Below are 18,458 nucleotides of genomic sequence, written 5' to 3' on the forward strand. Positions count from 1 at the left end.
ATGATGAACAAGTCATCGATATATCGATGCCATCCGATTATTCTGTTGTGCCACTCTGGATTAGTTGTTTTCCAGGGAGCCTGCTCCTCCCACCAACCTACGAAGAGGTTAGCGAAACTAGGAGCAGAGCAAGCCCCCATGGCGACTCCAGAGATCTGCCTGTAAAGCTGCTTGCTGAAAAGAAAAATATAATTTTTCAGACTGAAATTCATAAAATCAACCAACATCTTATTGTGTTCATAGTAACACGCAGGACGTTTATCCAAAAAACCTGCCATAGATCTCAATCCATCGTCATGAGCTATACAAGTGTATAGACTGGCGATGTCTAGTACCATCATGCAATAAGTGTCTTTCCATACAATGTTGTCCATAAGAGTCAAAAAGTGTTTAGTGTCTCTAAGATAAGAGGGCAATGACATAACCAAAGGTGAAAGGAATGAGTCCACATAAATGGAGAGGTTTTCGGTGAGACTACCGTTGGAGGCGACTATGGGCCTTCCCGGAGGATTGCATTTCATGTATATATGTATATAGATTGTGTGGATTCGACCTCTAATCTTTAACATATTTGTATTTTGATACACCATTCAATGATGGCGGTTTCATTTGTAACCATGTACATAGTCCTTCTTTGCTTTTTATTGTAATAGCGGAAGTAAGAGATTTTTTGATTTAAACAAGCTGCTACGCCTTGCTCTTTGCATATCTTGACGAAGCCCTCTGGCGAAACGCGTCGTATGCTGTAAAGTTCCTCCATTAAATTCTTGTGGAACTACCCCCTGTGTGTGCTGCTTTCTTTACGAACTTAAGGTTCGTGGATCTTCTGTAGCTGTGTATATCAGACCATGTAAATAGTGCTGCTTCAATGTACATAAGCCTGTACAAAACGAACAGAGTTCTAGAGGCAGATCATTTAGGACGTTATACTCATTGCTGCTGTGCTGCACATTTAATTTCAAGGCTGGAGGCTACCATTATGCATTATAACTTTTAAAGCCACTCCACTTCAGCAACTTTAAAGAACACTCAACCGAACAATCTAGGCTTAGAACTACAGAGTCCATAATAAGCCTGGCATAGAACACTCTTCTTCTTTTAAATGTTGCTCTTACTTAGATAAGTACCTTTATATTACTCTGTTTGTCTGCGTTGAATATGTTGTGGAAGAGATCATGTGTGGTTAATATGAAAGGGAAATAACGATTTAATATAATGTTGGAGTTGAAGTTCTTTTTGTAAGCCTGTGTGCATGTTTTAAAAGGTTTTAGGTGAAGGAACACTTCTAAGTTACAGAAGCATTACAGGTTAATGAATTGAACTCTTAGAGTCTGTAGGCTTTAGTATGTTATTGCGCGGTAAGTGCGAGCGCGTGCTTTGCACTTACTGTGTAGACAGGGGAACGGTTGTAGAGCCCACATCAAGCTTCGCGCTTTCATACGAACCACGTCATACACCATAGAGCTAGTTTCTAAGCTCCTGCGTGTGATGTTATGCAAGAAGTCTCATGAGATTTGGAGGCCATCTTGGGTTGGGCCTCAGTTCATTTAAAAGAACTGAAGGAGCGGCAGTGTACTGCTTGTTTTAATGCAACAGTTGATAATTTTAAGAGAAAAGAAAGCAGGAGCTTTGGAGGAGAGATACTTTTAAGGAAGGTTTTTAAGGGAAGTGTGTGTATTTGGAGATGGAGGCAGAACAGGGTTGCAGTACAAGTAAAAATATTGGGAATATGGGCGAAGACCTGATCAGGCGACTTATTCAGCTGGAAATGAAAAATAAGGTTGAGGAATCGGTAACTAGTATATTAGGGAAGAGAGGCAGGAAAGGTTTAGAATCTGCTGAGGAATTTTCCTCATTAACAGAGAAGGATGAAAATTTAGCTGGAGCAGGAGGTCAAAGGCTAAGGTAGATGAAGCACGTTGAGGCTATATTTTTAGCTAAATAATGAAAAGAAGGTCTGAGATCCATTGAAAGAAGAGGTGTCTTGGATGGCACACAGAGAGTGGGTGTCCTTAGCGGCATGCAAAGAAAGTGTGTCCCTAGCGGACAAAATATGATGGAAAAAGGAAGGTTTTGGGGAGCCCAATACCAGTCGTTGAGAAGGAATGGGATGAATATATTTTGAATCTGCAGTGTGATGAGATGGACAGTGAACTTGTGAGTTTCGATGAGGTGGCGTCAGGAGAGGTGTTGAGGGATCTTTTACATGATGAATTGTTCTCACCTTTTAACATATGTGACCCCAGAAGTGGGGATTGGTGGCCCACGGAGCATGTGGGCAAGTTCATTAAAGAGTGGATTAGGAAACGATTAGACAGAGACGTGAAACGTGTGTTAAAGGTCGAGTGTTCCTAACCAGTGATTAAGGAGAAGTTATGCATGACACCAAACTTGGATCAAGAGTTGATAAGTTTTCTATTCAGGTTGGGTAGAGATCCTAGAAAAGGGCAAGAAAAATTGCTAAAGAATTACCAAGATACATTTTTTTAGTTGTCTTGGGTCCTTTAGCAAGGATTATAGATATGGTGGAGGAGGCACATGTTAATGAGGTTCCTCTAGATATGTAACTACTCAGGGGTTTTATTAGGAAATGCAAACACAGGTTTGCTATAGGACAGAAGGAAAGCAATTCTGATGAAGATAAGTCCTAAGCTTGGGGACATGTTTCATAAAGAGCCAAGTGAAGATCCAAAGGGTTTACTCTTTGGTGATGGACTTGTAAAAAGTGTAGGGAAGTACGTCTTCACTTTCACAGCCTTGGACAAGGCTCAATCAAATGTGTGCAAAGGTGTTTGGAAATAGTTGTTTTGGAGGGGCTAGTAGAAGAGGACTCACTGCTAGCCGGGGCATGGCGAGGTCCCAATGTTATACTCAGGACAGAAGTTCAAGTAACTTCTATCCTAATCGAGGAAGGTCAGGAAGGTCTGGTAAAGGAAGATCGTTCAGAGGATGAGGTTAGACTTCAGGAGGACAAGGTGAGCATGGAGACTATTCCTGGATTTTCCCAAGGAAGAGTAGGCGGTCGCTTAAGGTAGTTCTTGGAAGTATGGAGAAAGATAACTCAGGATCCGTGGGTGTTACAGAAAGTAGAGTGTTATGTAATAGAGTTCATGGAAGCTCCAGTTCAAGGGAAGTAACCAAGAGAACTGACAGGGAGCGAGGAATTAAAGGAAATAGTGGACGGAGAGATAGTTTCTATGTTACAGAAAGGGGCAGTGAGGCGTCAAGTAGAAAGAGAAAGGTGTTTCGTGAGCACATTTTTTTTGGTAACAAAAAGAGAATTGTTGGAGACCAGTGATCAACCTCAGAGATTTGAACAAATATTTAGTGTACAGGCATTTCAACATGGAGGGTATTCATTGTCTGAGGGATTTTCTTGATGAAGAACAATTGGATGGTAAAGTTAGACTTAAAAGATGCATACTTTACAATTCCTATGGACATAGAGAGTTGAGGTATTTGCAGTTCTATTGGAAGGGCCAATTGTATCAATTTCAGTGCCTTCCTTTTGGGCTCTCTTCAGCACCTTGATGCTTTACCAAGGTTATGAGGGTAGTGATGGCTTATTTTCAAGAAAGAGTAGTACAGATAATTGTATATTTGGACGACATTCTGATTATGTCTCAACGTGTGGTAGAATTGAATGAGGAATTGGAGAATGTGATTGGAATGTTAGAATCGTTAGGTTTTATAATAAACAGAGAAAAATTAATTTTGGAACCGGGCAGAGAACTAGAATTCTTGGGTTTTCTAGTAGAAACGGAGAAATAAATGTTTCAGCTTTCAGAAAGTAGTGTGAAGATGATAAGGAAGGGATTAAGTCTAGTTTTGAAGAAAGAGTCTTTAACGTTGAGACATTAAGATTGTTGTCTTCCTCTGGCAAGGCAATTTTTCCAGGTCCTTTACATTATCATGCTTTGCAGAGAATGATAGGAGAGGCTCTGAGGAAAGGTCTGTGGTATGGGGACAAATTAATAATGAATTCAGAGGCAAAAGAGAAGTTGTTATGGTGGTTGGGCAATATGGAGGCTTGGAATAGAAGAGCAATTTTTGGCTGTGCCCCAAATTTTGTTTTAGAGTTGGATGCAAGTCGAAGAGGTTGGGGAGCTCATTTGGGAGCTTCAGCAACAGGGGGCACGTGGACACAGGAAGAAAGAGTGAAGCATATAAATTGTCTGGATTTAACAGATGGATTGTATGCGTGAAAGAGTTTCAAAATCGAATTACCAGGACAGGGTGTTTTGATGAAGATGGACATTGTGTCTGCCCCGAAATATATCAACAGGCAAAGAGGGCGCAGGTCTCATGGATTGGCGGAGTTGACAAAGGATTTTTGGTAGTTTTGTTTGGAGCAAAAGATTACTGTGAGGGCAGAGTATTTGCCAGGAGGGATGAATCTTTCAGCAGACAGGAATTCAAGGCATTTAAGGGATTACAGCGACTGGAAGCTAGATCAAAAGACATTTGGGAGAATAAACAAGGTTTGGGGTCCATTTGAGGTGGATTTGTTTTCAAGCAGATTGACAAATCAGCTATCGACTTACTACAGTTGGTTACCGGATCCAGGGGTGGGGGCTGTGGATGCATCCCTGCAAATTTGGAAAGGGAGTTTCCTCCTTTTGCAATGTTGCAGAGAGTACTGTTGAAGATGAGAGAGGAGAGATGTTAGATAGGGTATTTGACTCCTTTTTTAGTTTCCCAGGTTTCGTTTCCAGCAGTGCTGGAACTGGCATGTGTGGTACCTTATTTGATTCAAGCAGAGGAAGGCATTTTAAGGAGTGGGGATGGAGAAGAATATCATTTGGTGCACAGTGGGGTGCTGAACCTTCTTGTTTTTAAGGTATCATGAGACACAGAAGTATGCAGGGAGTTTCAAGCAGGGCTTCAGAGCTACTGGAGGAATCTGGGGCTCCAGGGACAAAGAGGAATATGGAGAATTTAGAACAGTTGGTGCATGGAAAGAAGTTTGGGTTTCCGTCAAAGCTCTTGTGGTAGAGGTTGCAAATTGTTTAGGGGAAAAGTTTGAGGAAGGTTAGAGTTACAGGTCTCTAAATTGTTATGGATCTGCAGTGTCAGCAGATCATGCACAGCTAGATAGGAGATCAATAGGAAGAAATGTATTGGTTTGTAGGATTATGAAAAGTATGAGATTTCAAAGGCCTCTCTCGATATTATGTGCTGTGAGATGTGAATTTAATATTGAGAACATTTGTAGAGTGGCTAGCAAATAGGTTTTTGGATGATGAAAAGATAACAGAGAAACTGGCAACTCTTTTATGTTTGGCTTCATGCAGCAGATGTTCAGATGTTAAAAGCATTGGAGGTAAGTAATAGACTGGAGGTAAGTAATAGATTGTATGGTCCAGAAGGAGCTCATTTTGACCATGCTGAGTCCATTTTTTTATCCTAGGTTTACAGGTAATCCGAAATTGTGTGTGGTTAAATGTTTGATGGAATATAAGAGAACAATGAGGGAATATAGACCGTATGATGAAAAATAGTTGTTGATTTCATATGTAGGACCGCATAAAGCGGTAAGTTCGGCGACCATTGCAAGGTGGGTAAAGGGTGTTATGAAGGAAGTAAGAAGAGATATTAATCAGTATAAATCACATTCTTTGAGAGGTTTGATGGCAAGTAACAGTGGACGTTTGGAGGAGATCTTAAAGGCGGTGGATTGGTCAAATGCTGGTACTTTTGCTAGACATTATTTCAGACCAATAACACATGCATCAAATATGGTGTTGAAGGAATTCCAACTTGCATAATGGGAGCCTCCTGTCTTGAAATTAAATTGCGATTCTCCAAATGAAATGCAAAGAGAATCAAGATTTCATATTTCAAATGTATTTTATTTTTAGTTGGGGCACATGAATAAATTAATATTCAAACAATCATTCCGAGAGATTCTGTGGAAAACTATACAATAGAATAAGAATTTATACATTTTGTACCATCATTACTCTCATGTATAGAAGACATTTTTTCAATTCATTATTACTCTTTTTGAGAAGTAATTGTTACATTGGAAGATAGAAAACAAAAACGAAGGGCACATAAAAAAATAAATAAATAAGGAAAACACCCCTGCAGGCTATAGCAGCATTATTTTTATATACAAAATTTAAGTTCGCTATTATTTCAGGGGTCCCCAGCCTCCTACTTCCACCGATAAATTGGAGCCCATATTGTTTTACCTTACTTTTTGTCTTTTCAACCTTTTCTTTCATAAATTCCTTTCTCCAAATTCAAAGTGGATGGAAGCCGGGCAAATGTAAATGTAAAGTTTCATGGTACTTACAGAGCGCACTGTCACTAGACGGTCACCTTGCGGTGTCGCCTATTCGGCTTCCTGGCGCTGATACTCATACCGCTGTAGAACCCCTCCTGGCTTTCCCTGTGAAGTGTCCACTCCTAGGCACCCCCAGGGTGCAGCCAGGCATCCTTAGCGCTGTTGGGGCCGGTGTGGAGGCTAAGCAAGCTATTGCCCAGAGTTGCAGCGTGGGGCCCGTGATTAGAATAGGCACCGAGCCGAGAATTAACAGGTCCGAGGAAATTGAGCCCGAGACCCCGCCGAGGAAGGAATCGAACCCTGGTCCCTGGCCAAAACACTGCATCTGGGTCTGCCGCTCTAACCATTGAGCCACACTCCTCCAAGCCATTGTGAAAAAGATGGGGCCACCGGATCTAACCAGGCTGTAGCAATACAGATCTTAGCCACTGCCATTGCCCAAAAAATAAAATATGGTTGAGCACCATCAGATCCTGTGCTACTGACTACCAGTAACATCACTTCCGGAGTTAAGGCCACATTAACCTTCAGGGTTAGCTCTTAAAACTGTGCTATACTTTTTCTAAGAGCGTCCAGCTGAGGGCAAGTTGAAAACATGTGTATCCCATCTGCACAAGCAGTTTTACAGCGTGGACAACAGACACCTACAGACCCACCCCATTTTGCTATTTTATCAGGTAAATAATACAAGTCTAGGATCATTTTGAAGTGCTGCGCCTGTAACTTTGATGAACAGGTTATACTATGTCCTTTGTCTATGGAATCAAGAAAGCCGGATCCTTTTATCCCGAGCCTTTGATCCCATTTTTCCACCGGTCTCTCTAAATCGTCAGGCTGCATGGCGATCAGCTCCCTATAAATTCTGCTAATAGTATATACGGCTTCATTCCACAGACTATCAATCATGGTATTCTTAGCCAACCAAGTTGGACCCCTTGTTTTCTTCCCCAGATAACTACATATCTGCAAGTATTTAAAACAATATGTCCTATCTACCCTATATCTATCCTGTAGCTCTGAAAATGGCCTGAGTCCAACTGCATTAACTAAGTCCCCCACTACGCCGACCCCTAAATCTTTCCATCGTTTCATATATAATCATGAAAAACTGTTGATAATACTGAGTTCTTATATACGGGGATATAGTAATTTATTCTGCCTATCCCCGTCTTTCTTTATATCTTCTTCCACACCTGCCCTGCTGCCAATAAGGTCCTGAATCTTACTTTCTTATAGTAACTCATATGCCCATATAAATCTTTTTACCAATCCATCCAACTTTTTGAACCATACTGTCTCAAATATCAACCGTATTGATCTAAAAAAAAAACTTTAGGTAAAACAATAATTTTCAGCACATTACAAAGACCTATCAATGATAGGTGAAGATTATTCAAAATCCTGTGATCCCTTCTGAATAACCGGGGCAAGATTCAGCTCAACAATTTCCCCAACATTGGATGAAATATTCACTCCTACATACATTGCCGACTGCACGACCCGGGAGTCATTTAGTCTGAGATATTCATTAATTACAATTTGAGTTTTATGCTGATTAAGAGAATACCCTGATATTTTACCAAAGGTTAGTGTTTCTTTCGCAATTTCATCCAGAGCTGTTTCTGGTATTGATATAATAACCGCTAAGTCGTCTGCATAGCCTAAGATCTTGGTATCCATCCCACAACTGATTATAGGCTTTATCCTAGAGTTAGCATCAATTCTGGAATCAAGGGGTCAATATAGCATGCAAATAATAATGGAGAGCAGGGGCAGCCCTGCCTAGTCCCCCTTTTTACCTTAAATTCCTCCATTTGTCCTCCCGCCAACACCAGTTTGGCTATGGGAGCAGCATATAATGCCCCTAAAGCTTTTATAAAAGCCATTCCAACCCCCAGCTGTTCGAGGACCGCCCACAGAAAGTCCCAGGAGGCCCTATCAAATGCTTTCTCTGCATCCAAAAGAATAAGTGCCATAGGGTCTCCTGAGACTGATGCCGCGTCAAAGAGCGTGATGACTCTTCTAACATGATCTGTAGTGCCCCTCCCAGGTATGAATCAGTGCTGTCTAGGCGAGATAACTCGACGAGGACAGGGCTCAAGCGATTTGCCAGGACCATTGAGTATATTTTGGTGTCTGTGTTCATCAGCGTGATCGGCTGATAAGAACCTAGATCCGTGGCTGGCTTCCCCTTCTTCAAGAATACCACTAAACTGGCTTGTGCCCAAGATTCAGGGGGTGGCTTTGAGGAACCGAAATCGATTTTTCGTTATGCAACACTTATAATCGATACCTTGTGATTAGCATGATGTATTTAAATAATTTAGCATATGTACGCAAACATTAGCATAAATTCACATTGCAGTATTTTAGATTTTCAGCTTGCGCCGCTTTTTGCATTTTACACTCAATTGACTCGACCGACGCCATTTTGTGGCCTCGCTCGAAGTCTTACATTAGCAGACCCCATTCATTCCCTGCACCAAAGTCGTTCTCCTGAGAAATAACCCAACTGTTGCGGAACTGCTGTTTCAGCTCGTTAGGCCCGTCGAGGTTGTAGGTAGCAGGAGAAGGCCTGATAAGCACATTCCAGGAGGGGTGCGGGGCGGACTGTCTCGGAGCTGGCAGAAGGGAGTCACCCGTTTGACCTTGCTGAAGCAAGCTAAACCAAGAGCGCTTTGTGTGCCATATATGGCTTTTCCTTTCTGTACCAACCTGTACCAACTTATATTTTTCCATCTTGGGCCATGATTCTGCAAATGCAACTGTATATATGTGATGTCCTGACAGTGTGCCAGTAGTCTTCTTGGTGGACCTCTTGGGGTTAGGTCACAAGGAGCTCCTCTGGCAGAGTTTGTTTGTTATAATAAATGCTTGGACCTTCTACACTGCCAACTGACTGATTATTGGTAATGGGAATGGGATTGGTTGTGAATATAATTATAATTGGGAGGTGGTAAATAATTTCCGGTACTTCAGTTGGCGACTCCGCCGGGACTCCGCGTTGGGGTCGTCCCTCTGTATTACAGATGAGAACTGGGACATTGAAAAGGGGTGCTCCCGATCGGGGGGGTTGTAGATTTGACCAACGAGAATTTGGGGTTTGCTCCGCCCTCCCGATCCCGAGAGCCTCAGCTGCTAGTGGCCCCACGTCGGAGTCCTTCGGGTGTGACCCGAGAACCAGCCACGTTGGCCTTATCAAGAGTTGGCAGTGAAGAACGTGCAATCAGACCTGTGTGCACCAGGTGAGTGTTTCGTCTCGTTTTGTGTTGGATTACGTTTTCGAATTCCGGATTTGGTACTTGGCATTTGGTGAACTATGGTCACGGAGAAACTCTGAGTAGGGGGTCTGACGGGGCAACGTTGAAATTGCACGTGCAGATGCCTCTGGTTTGATTTGTGTGGAAACACTGGAGATAGAGACTATACGCCTTTTGTGGGAACTGCGGTTCTCGCTCGGCCGGACTGTTCTCGGGAATGCCAACGGTTGAGATTGGGTAGCACTCGGACAGATCTGGAGCGACGCTTGCGAAAGCGGGCTTACTCAGCATAGTCCGGGAGGTGAACCATGAATACTGTCGGATGGCCTGTAGGTTGGTCTGTGCTTTAGAAACCTGTGTAGCTATCTCCAGGCAGTCTAAGGACAAGACTGTTGACAGAAGGTGTTCTTTGCAGCTTTGGATACTTGGATAAAGGGTTCTCCATAGGTGGGAGTCGACAGGCTCCGCCTTTTGTTTGCAAAATATTGGTATTTTCGTTTTGCCGTTTATAAAATATCTGTGTTTTTTGTTTTATGACCAATTGAAGGTTTGTTTTGCAACGTGAAGTATGAATATGAATGTAAACATGGCCATGTGTATGAGAGAGTTGTGATTAATGAAATTTGATCTTGCTATTTTTGTGAAAAATAATCGTCAATTCCTTTTCAGCTCGAGTAGAATAGAGAAAGGGAGGAAGGAACACCCAGTCACGATATGTATTGCAAGCACAGTATTGGCCCCTTTCTTTTTAATTCCTTGTGGCATAGGTATACGAAGGATAATGTGGAACTACAGTGGCCGAAAACTGGATCTTTTGATGAGAAAAAGATTCAGTATTTACAAGAGCGTCTCTTTGCTAAACGCAGCCTACAGGCTATGTTTGACACCCTTAACAAATGGCAGAAAGAGGCAAAGAGAATGCGTATTCGGTCAGAAAAACTCCTCAAGATATAACAAGGGCAAACTATAACACAGAAAGCTATTGCGCATGACAAGAATAGAACAGAAAAGAGTATTGAGAATGAGGATAGACGGTTTAGGCTGCAAGTGGATAAGAGCTATGTAACGCGAAATGAAGCTGAAGATGAGATAGAGGATCTGCTAGACAAAAGACCTCCCCCGCCATATGCCCGCAGCGCATATATCCCGCGGTCCCTGTTCAAACGGCGGCTGCACCGCAAGCCTCTGCACCAGAGGAACGAGGTTCTGCCACGCCCAGATGTGATGATGGCGTTCCATCCCCCTCTGCAGGGGACCTGGCCACTCTTGTCCCTGATTCCAGGCAGACTCTAACATCCCCTCGCACGCAATTAAGCGTCCCGAGTCCCGTATGGGCGTCTCAATCGGCCAGCACCACACCCGGTATGTCTGAACAGACTCCAAGAGGGGAATCCGGAGGGTTGGATGGTAAACGACTATTCACTAGATCATCTGTGGCATATGGTGAGAAGGAAGTATTAGCAGATCAGGCCGTCAGATGGATGCGGAGTGACGTGTATACTGTGGCTGACATATGGAGTACGGTAAAAGATTCACAACCGGTAATGCAGCAACACGTGTTAATCCAGATGTCCAATTCCCTCATTGGGTCTTGGGAGGTCAGCTTCAATAACGGGAGCGCTCCTCAGATATTGTATTATATTCGAGACTGGACCCATAGATTTAATCTGACACCCGGGGATGTATACAAAAACGTAGTCACCCTGGTCCAATATCGATGGCAGATTGTTCTTAAAGAGCCCTCTGTGGACTTCACAGCATCCCATGCGAGAGGTACATCCCATTTATCATCCCGAAGTTCCCGAACTACGCGATGATAATCAACAGATCACACATGCACGGATAGACGCCCGGTTTCAGGAGCAATGGGTATACACTTCATGGAAAAGAAGTGAGGTCCTTCCTCTGAAATCTCAACTGCCCAACCCCCGAAAGAATCCCACCGCCTACTATAAAGTACTGACCGAAGCTGCGGCATCTGCCGTAATGACATTAGCAGATGTTGAGCTATTCTTTGGGTTACTTGTGCCTGTTGATATATGGCGGCAGGTGCATGACTCTGATCACCCTGAACTAGGGGGGACATGGGATGAGTTAAGAGGGTGGGATCGAGATCGCAAACCGGGAGACAAACCTAAGGGTGAAATAACATCTTTGCCAGCAAAAATTATAGCCTTTATGCACACTTTGATACCGTCGAGGAAGGTCGAATGGGATAAACTGACTGCTTGCAGACAGAAAAAGGATGAAAGCGTGTCCGACTTCTTCACGAGGTTCGAAGGAGTCTTCATTGACTTTAGCGGACAGGATTTGGCTACGGAAGGTGAAACTAGGTTGTTCGTGAACAGGCTTGTTACGAACTTGGCTCCGGAAATTTCTGCACGATTACAGGCGGCAGAAAGTACCTGGACTACCTCCACCCCCTCTGTAATTTTGAGCATGGCCCAGTACTATGAACATAGGGAGAACGAGAGTAAGGAAAAGGGTATTGCTTCAGCAGGTAGCCCGGGGACAAGGAGGGGGGAGAGGAGTCAGAGGGCCCATGTCCAGAGGGGCGGGTGCAGGCCGAGGCACGGGCGGGGCTCCAACTGTGGGTTTAAACCAGTGTTCCTATTGTAGAGAGGAGGGGCATTGGAAAGCACAGTGTCCGTTGTTGCTTGCCCAAAACGATGCAGTCCGAGGGCGAGGGCGAGGACGAGGCGGTCCCGACCGGAGTGATATGCGCAGAGAAGAAGGATCAGGCAAGTCAAAGCGAAATCATTTCGACAACCACCAAGGAAAGCAATACTACCATGACGATTACGAATACAAAGATCAAGATGCATATGTACAAGCATAGGACAGCCAGGGACAGAGTAGGGGCCAAGTGTCGATCCCGGTCAATCAGAAGGGACCTTATGTAAAAGGGGAAGTGATGGGGACTTCTGAGAATTTCCTAATTGACACGGGAGCAATGAATAGTTCTGTTGCTCGATCATTGGTTCCAGGGGCGGCTCTGTTCGGGCAAAACAATGTCTCAGTGGGGTTCTCGGGAGTCCCAGTTGTCAGTCCCATCTCCAAACCTCTCCCCTTCACAGTCGGCCCGCCACTATTGACACTCCTCTTTTACTGACCTCACATTGTGGGGAGAACGTCCTGGGATTGGATATGTTAAAGAAACTGAACGCAACAATACATTGCTCTGCTGACGGGGTTTATTTAACAATACAACCCTACGCGGACCACATGAAACAATGTTTCGCTAAAAATGAACCCCTTCCCCCAGAGTTTGATGGCGTCCCCGCAACTTTTTGGGTGACAGGGGATGCTGATGTGGGTAAGTTGGATATTCCCCCGGTTCACATTACACTGAAACAAGGCGCGAAAATGCAGCGCATCCCGCAGTACAAAATAGCACCAGCGGGAGAACGGGCTTTGCTGTCCATTATTCAAGATCTGATCGATAAAGGGGTGGTGGAAGAAACGGCTGCCAATATTTGCAATAGCCCGATCCATCCGATTTTGAAACGGAATTCTGATCCTGGTGAACAGGGCCATGGCGCTGCTTACCGTTTTGTGATCGACCTTAGAGCTGTTAACAAAATTGTATCCCGTGGTGACAGACATCACCACAATCCTCTCGATGATTCCACCGACTGCCCAGTACTTTTCGGTCATAGACCTGAAAAACGCCTTCTTCAGCATCCCTATCCATCCTGATAGCAGACAGATCTTCGGATTCTCCTTATCTGGACGAAGCTTCCGCTTCTGTCGCGCACCTCAAGGCTATACTGAAAGTCCGAGCATATATAGCCAAGCCCTTAAGGCTTTACTAGACGATCTGGACTTGCCAGAAGGCAATGTCCTTTTGCAGTATGTGGATGACTTGCTCATTGCCTCGGATACGGAAGAAGGCTGCAAAACAGCCACTGTTAAATTGTTGCACCATTTGGCTGCTAAAGGGAACAAGGTATCACTGTCTAAATTCCAATACTGTCGACAGGAGGTGACCTACCTCGGTCATCTACTATCGAAGGAGGGTAGACGACTAACACCTGAACGTATTACTACTATTTCTAAAATGTCTGTTCCTTGCACGCAGCGCGAAGTTCGCGCTTTTCTTGGCATTACCTCTTACTGTCGCCAATGGATACCTAATTTTTCTCTTCTTGCTAAACCTGTGTTGCATCTGACCACTAAGGAAGTGCATGAACCCCTCCCCTGGACGGATGAATGTCAGCGACTCTTTAAAAACTGCTTTATGTTCTGCCCCTGTCTTGGGCACACCTGACTACCGTAAACCTTTTGTACTGTACGTGCATGAGGTCGACGGTTGCTCACTTTCGGTGTTAACGCAGGACCTTGGTGGTAAGCAAAGACCTTGCGCTGATCTGTCAGCCACACTGGATAATGTCGCCAGAGCACTTCCTAGCTGTCTGAGGGCCACAGCAGCTGTTGCAGTGGCAATCCGGCAGTCAGAAGGACTCGTCCTAATTTCCAATCTGACAGTGATGGTGCCGCATGCTGTGGACACATTACTAAACAAAACGAAGACACAGCATCTTACAAGTGCACGCCTCACTGGATATGAACTGATGTTGTTTGCACCACATATCACGATCACTCGATGTGCAACACTAAACCCTGCTACATTGTTACCACTCCCTCCGAGTGATTTAACAAAGACACACATGATTGCATTTATCGCACCGAAGAAGAAACTAAGGGCAGGATTGACCTTATTGACACTGCTCTATCTGACCCTCAAGGGGAGTTATATGTGGATGGGTCATGTTTTAAACTAACAGATGGAACAACAACAGCTGCATACGCAATTACAACTTTGAAGACAGTAGTCGAAACATTCCGAGTACCTCATCGATCAGCCCAAGCTGCTGAACTTATGGCCTTACTACGAGCCTGCGAATTGAGTGACGGACTCGAAGTCAACATCTACACCGACAGCCAATACGCCTTCAGCGTTGCCCATAGCTTTGGGCGGCTGTGGAGGGAGTGGGGCTTCCTTACTTCCCATGGTCAGAAAATACAGAACGGTCCCCTGGTTTTGCGGCTGCTAGATGCCCTCACCCTGCCCAAGAAATTTGCCATCATCAAATGCAGTGCGCACAAAGCAATAGTGGATGTGGTGGGGAAGGGAAATGCTTTCGCAGTTCAGGTGGCCAAACAGACAGCACAGTCCCCAATGTCAACTATGTTCGTAAACTCCTCCGGAAGATGGGTGGAGGAATCTGAACTGTTTGATAACACCATGGAAAGTGTGAGAGTATTACAGAAGGAAGCTACCCCCGCAGAATTAGAGAAATGGGAAAAGGAGGTAGGAAGACTGGATGAAAATAATTGTTGGGTTGCTCTGACAGAAAAGCAAAGATGGTTACTGCCCAATGCACTAGTACAGGCCTTTGTGACTATGGCGCACGGTCCTGCACACATAGGAGCAAAAGGTATCTGCGGGCTCCTGGACCCAGTTTGGAACAACCCTAATATCCAAAGGACGGCTGTCCGGTTGGTCCAATACTGCATGGTCTGTTTGCAGCACAATCCGGGGAAGGGAGAAAGTGTCCTGAGTGGAAATTTTGCACCCCCAACGCTGCCTTTTGAGGTACTCCAAATGGATTACATTCATATGGAGCGTGTCAACAACTTGAAATATGTCCTGGTGGTGGTTTGCGCTTTTAGCAAATGGGTTGAGGGTTACCCTACTAAGGAAAACACTGCAATGGCCACAGTGAAGGCCCTTCTCAAAGAGTTTGTACCCCGCTTTGGTTTGCCCCGTTTAATCTGGTTGGACAATGGGGGGCACTTCCATGGGGCCCTCGTCAAGCATATCTGTGAGGGCCTACAGATTAAACAAAAATTCCATGCTGCCCGACATCCACAATCAGCAGGGCTTGTGGAGAAATATAATGGTATCCTCAAGCTCAAAATGGCCAAGATTCAGGAAAGCACAGGGTTGAAATGGCCTGACACCTTGCCTTTAGCCCTTATGTCACTACGCATTACCACACACTCCCGATCTGGCCTCTCTCCGTATGAGATCATATTTGGCAGACCCGCAAATGTATGGGGGGTACCCAGGCCACGATCCTTTTCTGACATTGAATATCCTATTTTGATCGATTACCTATATGCTTTGACTAAAGATCTTCGTTATATTGATCAGCAGGTAGCCTCCGTACTGCAGCCTCTGCCAGAGGGCCCCGGACATCGACTACAACCCGGCCAGTGGGTTCTAGTCAAGAAGTTTGAACGTGACACCAGTTTGGCTCCAAGGTGGTCTGAGCCACGGCAGATTCTGCTTGCCACCCGGACGGCGGTTAAAGTGGATGGGAGAAAACATTGGATCCATGTCTCCCATCTGAAGAAGCTGCCACTTCCACTTCCCTACGATCAGCAACACCAGGGGGAATTCTGACACAGGAAACTGAGAGAGCTGCTGCATTTGTACCCTTCTCCGACGCCTGTGAGATTGAGCAAAGGCTAGAGGAGGGAGTGACAAGATCAGGTGAATTGGTCTCTGCTGAATCTCCAATTGCTTTGAATCCTGTTTTACGCACCCCGGCAAGCGAAAGTTCTCATGCTCGAAAAGTACCTGCAGTACTATTTTCTGATCAAGAAGTTCCGGGTCATGTGCGGTATAACCTGCGGCCAAGGAAAACAAATACCGGTGCCTCAGACCCCACCGCTAGGAGATAAGGAAAGACTCGATTGAATAGATAGGGCTTGCTAGTTTGTCGGTCTGAGGTGCTGAGCGAGACACTGGACTGAACACGTTGAGAGCTGGAACTTTGATCGCTGTGCTCTGTTCAGAAAGAAGACCAGCTATTGTCAACGGCCAGGTTACGCAGCTGGATAAAGTCTGACCACCACTCTTTTGGTTGCTTGAGATGAACGATAGGAGTCTACCTGTGAGACTCTGACGGACACAGGGAGAAGAACCCTCTGGCAGGACGGACTGCTAGGCCCGAGCTTATTTTTGGACTTTTAGCTAGGAATGTACCCTTTTGGCCGTATTGTCTTAGAAGAAGAATTTCCAATAGCACCACGACACGTACCATTCTATGAGCCTATGTTTTCCACATGGACCACGAGGGTCAAAGTAGCATTTGTAGTGGTTTTAGCTGTTATAATTGCTGTGTTTATGGGCTTGTTTGTATACCTAGAACATCAATACCCTTTGCAGAATTTTCTACCGTCCACTGCTGCCCCATCTGAGCATTTGCTGTACACTTTAGCACCCCACAAAGAACGACATCGCCAGACTTATGCTAAAAATGTATTTGTTGAAATGCTTCATCAGACACACAGTGTTACCAACACTACTGATGGCTGGGTTTGGGGGCTTCTGCCATCCGTGGCGCACAATCATGATCTGTTTCTCTCACTACCCTTGTCCTATCTAGGAAGCTGTGAGGCCTGGTTCAAACTATTTTCCGCCATGTACCGCCACTGGGGTGATAATCGCAGAGATTACGATGTAAATGAATACAATATGATTATAGCATATTTTGAGGAGCATCGGGGTTTTGACCGAAAAGGAAATGGGGGACGGGGGTCAATAGACCCACAGGCATGCATGAACATGTATATGGTGGCTAGGAACGATACTTGGTTGCAGGAAGAACTTTATGATTTTAGCCATTTCAATGCTTCTCAATATATCCAGCTTTTTGTTGAACGAAATGTTACAAGTGACCGTATTGTACCCATTCCTATTTTGAATGTTTCTTCCAAATTTTGTGTGCAAGGAATAGGCCGTGTACGGGTTGGAGACAGTATCTGCAATTATACCTATCGTATGAAGAAACTCATTAGCCCCCCGTTAATTACGCCACCCAATGTGTATTTCGTCTGTGGAGAAAATGCATATACCTGGTTACCACGTAATTGGGCTGGGCACTGTTACTTGTCCTTCCTATACCCACCAGTATACATAGCACCATCTGATTATCACAGGACACACCAGCTACACCCTGTAAGCACAGCACCCACTGCGGAACCCATTAGACAACGTAGGCAGCTTGTCAAGTCCGAAGTCGATCAGACCGACACCTCTTTGCAGGAATTCACGGATTTTAGCAACGGTTTAGTGCCATTCTGGGGACCCATATTTAATAGCAGAGAAATAAGGAGATTGTCCAGGATAGTGGAAAACATCATTAACATAACTACTGACATCCTGGCCAACTTACCTGTTGAGCTTCAGGTGACCAGGCTTGTTGCGCTCCAAAACCGTATGGTTTTGGACGTTATCTTGGCTGATCGAGGCGGAGCATGCTGCGTAATCGGCAGCTCTTGCTGCGTATATATCCCAGACTCCGCCCCCTCCGTTCATCTAGCCAATCAAAAGCTGCATCGCATTGTCTCTGAAATGCATACTGATAAAGGGTCCTGGTCACTGTCGGGTTGGTTCTGGGGGCTCCTGTCCACCTGGGGATGGAAGTTGTTATTGATTTTGGGCGGAGCAGCCGGTATCATCTTCACCTGCTGCATCCTGATACAATGTGGCCCGGCCTGCTGCTCCTATTGTGCCTCCCGAGTTACAACACTGTGCGTGCCTACCCCAGTCCCCGCCAAACTTCAAATGCTGCAAAAGGAGATTCATGAATTGATGGCCATTAATGAGGAGATTTTTAGAGACTAATGCCTGCCTTCGTATTTAGCTACACCACGCTAAAAGGAGGGTTTGAGGAACATGAATCGATTTTTCGTTATGCAACACTTATAATCGATACCTTGTGATTAGCATGATGTATTTAAATAATTTAGCATACACACGCAAACATTAGCATAAATTCACATTGCAGTATTTTAGATTTTCAGCTTGCGCCGCTTTTTGCATTTTACACTCAATTGACTTGACCGACGCCATTTTGTGGCCTCGCTCGAAGTCTTACATTAGCAGACCC

The sequence above is a fragment of the Lissotriton vulgaris genome, unplaced genomic scaffold (assembly GCF_964263255.1).
Source record: "Lissotriton vulgaris unplaced genomic scaffold, aLisVul1.2 SCAFFOLD_260, whole genome shotgun sequence".
Taxonomy (NCBI): Eukaryota; Metazoa; Chordata; class Amphibia; order Caudata; family Salamandridae; genus Lissotriton; species Lissotriton vulgaris.